The following is a 6,685-nucleotide window of genomic DNA, read 5'->3' as shown; positions in this document are numbered from 1 at the left end:
TGAACGTGTGCCTGACAACCACCTCCGTTCTATATCCAATTGAATGAGTATCTCTGAGATCTCTTAATCAGAATCTCCGTGGTATAAGCTAGAACTTATGGCGGCATTCATGAGAATCCGGAAAGTCTAAACCTTGTCTGTGGTATTCCGAGTAGGATTCAAGGATTGAGTGACTGTGTGATCCACCAACACACAGCTTGCCATAGGAGGACGTGCGTGCGTGAGTCAGAAGACAGAGGAAAGCAGAGATTCAGAAGACAAAGCATCTCCAAAACTCCAACATATTCTCCATTACTGCATAACAAGTAATCTTTAATTTATGCTCTCTCGGTTATTCACAATTCAACTGATAAACATAACTGACTTCCTGACTAAGAATTACAAGATAATCATAGATTGCTTCAAACCAACAATCTCCGTGGGATTCGACCCTTACTCACGTGAGGTATTACTTGGACGACCCAGTGCACTTGCTGGTTAGTGGTACGCGTTGTGAAAAGTGTGATTCACAATTCGTGCACCAAAGATCATGAGTGAAGAAGAATTTGGGAGAAATATGCTTTGTTCTATCACCTTTGATGTATCCACCCTTAAGTTGAGCAATGCACGCTGTATTATCTTCAAACAGGACAGTTGGACCTATCTTTTGATCAATCATTCCACATGATGACAGAACATATTGGATAAAACTCTTGAGCAAAAAACACTCGCGACTAGCTTCATGTATCGCTAGTATTTCAGCATGATTAGAGGATGTTTCCGTAATCGTCTATTTTGTGGACCTCCCTGATATAGCTGCACTACCATATGTGAACAGGTATCCTGTTTGAGATCTTCCTTTGTGTGGATTAGACAAGTATCCTGCATCTGCATAGCCAACTAGCTGTGACTTGGATGCATAGGGATAAAATAATCCTATATCAACCGTTCCATGAAGATATCAAAATATATGTTTGATTCCATTCCAATGCCTTCTGGTTGGAGAGGAACTATATCTTGCTAGTAAATTCACAGCAAATGATATATCAGGTCTTGTATTATTAGCAAGATACATTAGCACTCCAATGGCACTAAGATATGGTACTTCAGGACCAAGGATATCTTCATTTTCTTCCTTAGGACGGAATTGATCCTTTTCCACATTCAAAGATCTTACGATCATTAGGGTACTTAATGGATGTGACTTATCCATATAAAATCTCTTCAAGATATTTTTTGTGTATGTTGTTTGATGAATAAAGATTCCATTTTTTGTATGCTCGATCTGCAGGCCGAGACAAAATTTAGTCTTTCCGAGATCTTTCATCTCAAACTCTTCTTTTAGAGTTTTTATAATTGTTGGAATCTCTTCAGGAGCTCCAATGATATTTAAATCATCAACGTACACAGCAATTATAATGAATCTAGATGCAGATTTCTTTATAAAAACACATGGGCAGATATCATCATTCTTAAATCTGTTTTTGGCCAGATACTCAGTAAGACGATTATACCACATTCGTCCAGATTGCTTCAGACATATAAAGATCTTTACAATTTAATTGAGTATAATCCCTATGAATATTCATTCGATGGTTTAGATATTTAGTCCTTCAGGGACTTTCATATAGATATCACGATCTAATGAGCCGTATAAGTAGGCTGTTACCACATCCATTAAATACATATGTAATTTATGATATGCGAATAAACTGACCAAATAACGCAATGTTATTGCATCCACTACAGGAGAATATCTTTCTTCATAATCTATACCGGGCCTTTGGGAAAAACCTTGTGCCACAAGTCGAGCTTTATAGCGTACAACTTAATTTTTCTAATTTTGTTTTCTCACAAATACCGATCGGTATCCAACAGGTTTTACATCTTCTGGTGTATCGACTACAGGTCCAAAGACTTCACGTTTTGCAAGTGAGTCTAACTCATCCTTCATGTCTTCTTCCCATTTTGGCCAATCATTCCTTTGTCGACATTCTTCGACTGATCTTGGCTCAAGATCCTTATTTTCATGCATGATATTTAATACCACATTATATAAAAATATTTCATTGACAATTGTCTTATTTTGGTCCCATTTCTCTCTTGTAAAGACATAATTTATCGAGATCTCATCATTTTCACAAGTTTCAGGTACCTGAACATCTTCTGGCGTTAAAATTATATTAGAATTTTGGACAACTGTAGGTGTCTTTACTATGTCTTTTTCAACAGGAATACTATTTCTCTCTTTTCTTTTTCGAGGATTTTTGTCTTTGGAACTGACAGGCCTGCCATGCTTCTGACATGAATTTGTTTCAGTGGCAATTTGTCCGACTGGGACATCAATTTGAATTGGAGCATTTTCCGCTGGTATATATGATTTGGTTATCCTCTTTGCATCGGAAAATGCATCAGGCAATTCATTTTCTATTCATTGCAAATGTATAATCTTTTGAACTTCTAGTTCACATTTCCCTAATCGAGGATCCAAATGTATCAAGGATGATGCATTCTAATTAAGTTCCTTTTCAGGAAGCTTATTCTCTCCTCCTAATGTTGGAAATTTTAATTCATCAAAATGACAATCCGCAAATTGGGCTTTAAATACATCCACAGTTTGTATTTCAAGATACCTTACTATAGAGGAAGAATCATATCCAACATATATCCCCAATTTTCTTTGGGGTCCAATTTTGGTGCGAGAAGGTGGTGCAATGGGAACATACACACTTGAATATTCTTAAATGAGAGACATTTGGCTCCTGGCCAAAAGCTAATTGCATAGGAGAGAACTGATGGTAACTCGTTGGCCTCAAACGAATAAGTGCTACGTCATGTAAAATAGCATGCCCCCAAATCGAGGTTGGGAGATTTGTTCTCATTAGTAAGGGTCTAGCAATTAATTGGAGGCATTTAATAAGTGATTTTGCTAACACATTTTGTGTGTGAACATAAGCTACTAGATGTTCAACACTTATTCCTTTAGCCATACAATAAGCATCAAAGGCTTGGAAAGTTTCACCAGCATTACCAAAACGAATTGCTTTGATTGGATTTTCTGAAAATTGTGCTTTTAATCGAATAATTTGAGCAAGTAATCTTGCAAACGCCAGGTTGTGAGAAGACAATAAGAACACATGTGACCATCTCGAAGATGCGTCTATTAGGACTATAAAATATCTAAAAGATCCACATAGTGGATGAATAGGTCCACATATATCGACTTGAATTCTTTTTAGGAATTTAGGGGACTCAAATCCAATCTTTACTAGTAATGGCCTTAAAATTAACTTTTTCTGAGAACATGCAGCACAACAAAATTCACTAGATTTAAGAATCTTCTGGTTCTTTAATTTAGTGAATGTCCATGGGAGTTTTCAATAATTCTCCGCATCATGGTTGTTCTTGGATGACCTAATCGATCATGCCAAGTTATGAATTTATTTGGGCTAGTAAACTTCTGGTTTATAATGGCATGTGATTCAATTGTACTAATCTTGGTATAATATAACCCAGATGAAAGTGAGGGTACCTTTTCTAATATAACCTTTTTATTTAAATCATGAGTTGTGATACATAAGTACTCATGATTTCCCTCATTCATTGTTTCAATATGATATCTATTTCGGCGAATATCTTTGAAACTCAACAAGTTCCTCAGAGACTTGGTAGATAATAGTGCATTATTTATTATGAATTTTGTTCGTCCAAGAAACAAAATTATAGCTCTTTCGGAGCCTTCTATCACATTTTCTGAGCCAATAATAGTATTAATATATTCTTCTTTTGCCACAAGATGGGTAAAATATATATTACTTTTGAGAATGGTATACAAACTTGCACTATCCACTAGGCAAACATCTTCACTATATGTCCTTGCCATTCTCTTCAAAGACAAATAATAATAAAATGAGTAGAAATATTTACGTAGTAAAATTATTTTCTTGATTGAAAATATATTTCTAAGAAGTATAGTATATACTAAAAATTTTATTATTATTATCTTGACACATTCAATAATTTTGAAATTTATAAATATTTTATTAAACATTATTTATATACATTATACTTGAAATTCAGATGCATAGAAAATAAAACTTGACAAGGAGTTTTTTACATTATTTATTTACATGAATATTTAACAATCTCACATATTAAACTATTCCATCATTGATCAAATGACCAATATTTCCTTCAGGATCCTCAAAGAAATAAGATACATCATAATGAGTGGTGGAATTTTCAGCATTAGTTGAAACAAAATTTGTTTCCTTTCCTTTGTCATCCTTTTTCAAAGATGCTTGATAAAGATCGACTAGGTGCCTTGAGGTACGATAGGTATGCAACCAATGGCCCTTTCCACCACAACAGAAATATTTATCTTCAGTTGATTTATTTTGCCCATCGTTTATTTCTTTATCCCACTTCTGGTGAGATCCTTTCTTGTGAACATAATTCCTTTTCTTCCATAATTTTTCTTGTTACTAAAACCTTGCTATTTACCTCTTCTGGGGTAATGATTTGCCACATTTACTTCAGGAAATGAGGCGGTGCCAACTGGGCGCGCTTCATGATTTTTTAAGAGTAACTCATTATTGTGTTCAGCAACAAGAAGGCAAGAAATTAACTTAGAATATTTTTTAAACCCTTTTTCTCGATACTGCTGCTGTAGGAGCACATTCGAGGCATGGAAGGTTAAGAAAGTTTTCTCTAACATATCATTATCATTTATCTTTTTTCCACATAATTTCTTTCATGAGGTGATTTAAAATATTGCAGAATTATATTCATTTATGGATTTAAAATCCTGTAGACGCAAGTGCGTCCATTCATATCGGGATTGAGGAAGTATCACCTTCTTTTGATGATTATACCTTTCTTCAAGGTTGATGGTTTCAGTGGCTAAGAGAAGGGGGGTTGAATCTTAGCCCACTTTTGCTTATTAACACTTGCTGGACTTAGAGGAGACTTTTCTGTTTTTAGCTCGTCCCTAGCCACGAGACTTTTTCATTTTGTCTCGTCACTTAGCACGAGACATTTTTGGATTTAGCTCCTGTGCAGTAGAAAACAGAAATGAAGTAGGAGAGAAGGAACATTACACCAAGATATATCCTGGTTCAGCTGCTAAGTGCAGTGCAGCCTACATCCAGTCTCCATCACAACAATGATGGAATTTCACTATAATCAACCTGATTACAAACTGTAAAGTGCTAACCCAACCTACAAGGGGATTCCCACAGAATCATGAAACACAACATAGATGAACAAAGGAACTCTAAGACAACTATGGCTTTTTCTTTTAATTTTGCACTCTCTGCCTTTTTTTCGCTCTATGGCTTTTTTCATACAAACCTCACTGTTTGCCTTTTTCTATGAGACTCAAGACATGACAAAATTAAACAGAAAAATACAAAACAGAATACATTGAAGGAGAAGAAAATCTGTAAGCTTAGGTAGCTCTGAGAATCCTGTGCCTTGCACACTCACTACTTACTTCTAACTCCTTGCTCCAACCAGTGGCTGTTCCCCCTTTTTATAGAAGAGAGAAGCCTCCACACTTGAAGCCAAAAATCCAAGCCAACTTCTTCTTCCTTCAAGAAACCGGTTCGGCCACACAGAGAGAGAAGAGATAACCATGCAATAACTAACATGCAATTACCTCTAGTCCTTCCTTGGTCATTACTCTTCATCAATCCGAGCTCTCCATCCTTGGCTTGCTCTCCAAGATAGATTTCTGGCCCTTGATGCTTCATGATGATGATGACTTCATCTGCTTCAATTTCTGCCTCTACCATCACTTCGCCACTCTAGCTACTTCCTGTGGTGGTTGAGCAGAATCAAAGACAAGCCATCTCCTCCAATAATCTCACCTTGCTGACCGAGATCTTCTTCTTCCTTTTTGAGCATGAGGAGCTCGAGATTACCTCACCAAATCTATCCATATATGGTGACAATCTCAGCCATAGCTCATTTTTATTTTAGTATGTTTTCTTGCCATCATTTGCTTGATGGTCTTGATGCATGCAGCTCCTTCTTTCTTTTGATAGTTGAACACAACTTCCATTATTTCCTGGACAATGAACGAAGAAGAAGAAAGAATGAGAGAGAAAAGAGAATCTGAAGAAAAGCAATTCAAAGTGGTTAAACTAATTAATTAAAAATAGCTTGCTTTTACTTCCCTTAGTGTGGCGTGTAGCAATGATGCCTTCAATCAAATCAATCTTCTCTCACTTGCTTATGTTCCCAATGCTTAAATTAACTTTGAAATCCTTCCAAGAAGTGTAATGGAATCCGTTGGAAGCATTGAGGCTTTGTTTTCTTTGCTTCATGGATTCGGACAAAGCATGAGGAATTCTTATCTCAAATGGAATTGGACTTAGTTGCAATAATAATTAAATCAGGCCCAATAGCAACATTTGCTTTCTTGATGAATTTTGGAACATGCATAAAGCAAATAGGAAGGCATTTTTCAACTTGGACTTGTAGCCATAATAGATTAAATTGGCCCAAGTAACATAAAGAATTAAATCAGCCATATCATATATTATCAAAACCAAGGGCTGAATGTAATTTGGGCTTGCACCAGAAATTTGTTTTTCGGCCCAATATTAAAACCTGTAACAAAATTATTTAATCAATATATGTTAAATAAAAAACAGATTAATAATTTTGTAATTAATTATTTTTAATAATGTTTAGTCATTAC

This window comes from Arachis ipaensis, chromosome B08 (genome assembly GCF_000816755.2).
Source record: "Arachis ipaensis cultivar K30076 chromosome B08, Araip1.1, whole genome shotgun sequence".
In the NCBI taxonomy this organism is placed as follows: domain Eukaryota; kingdom Viridiplantae; phylum Streptophyta; class Magnoliopsida; order Fabales; family Fabaceae; genus Arachis; species Arachis ipaensis.
The sequence above is the reverse complement of the archived record's forward strand: the minus strand, read 5'-3'. Positions refer to the sequence as shown.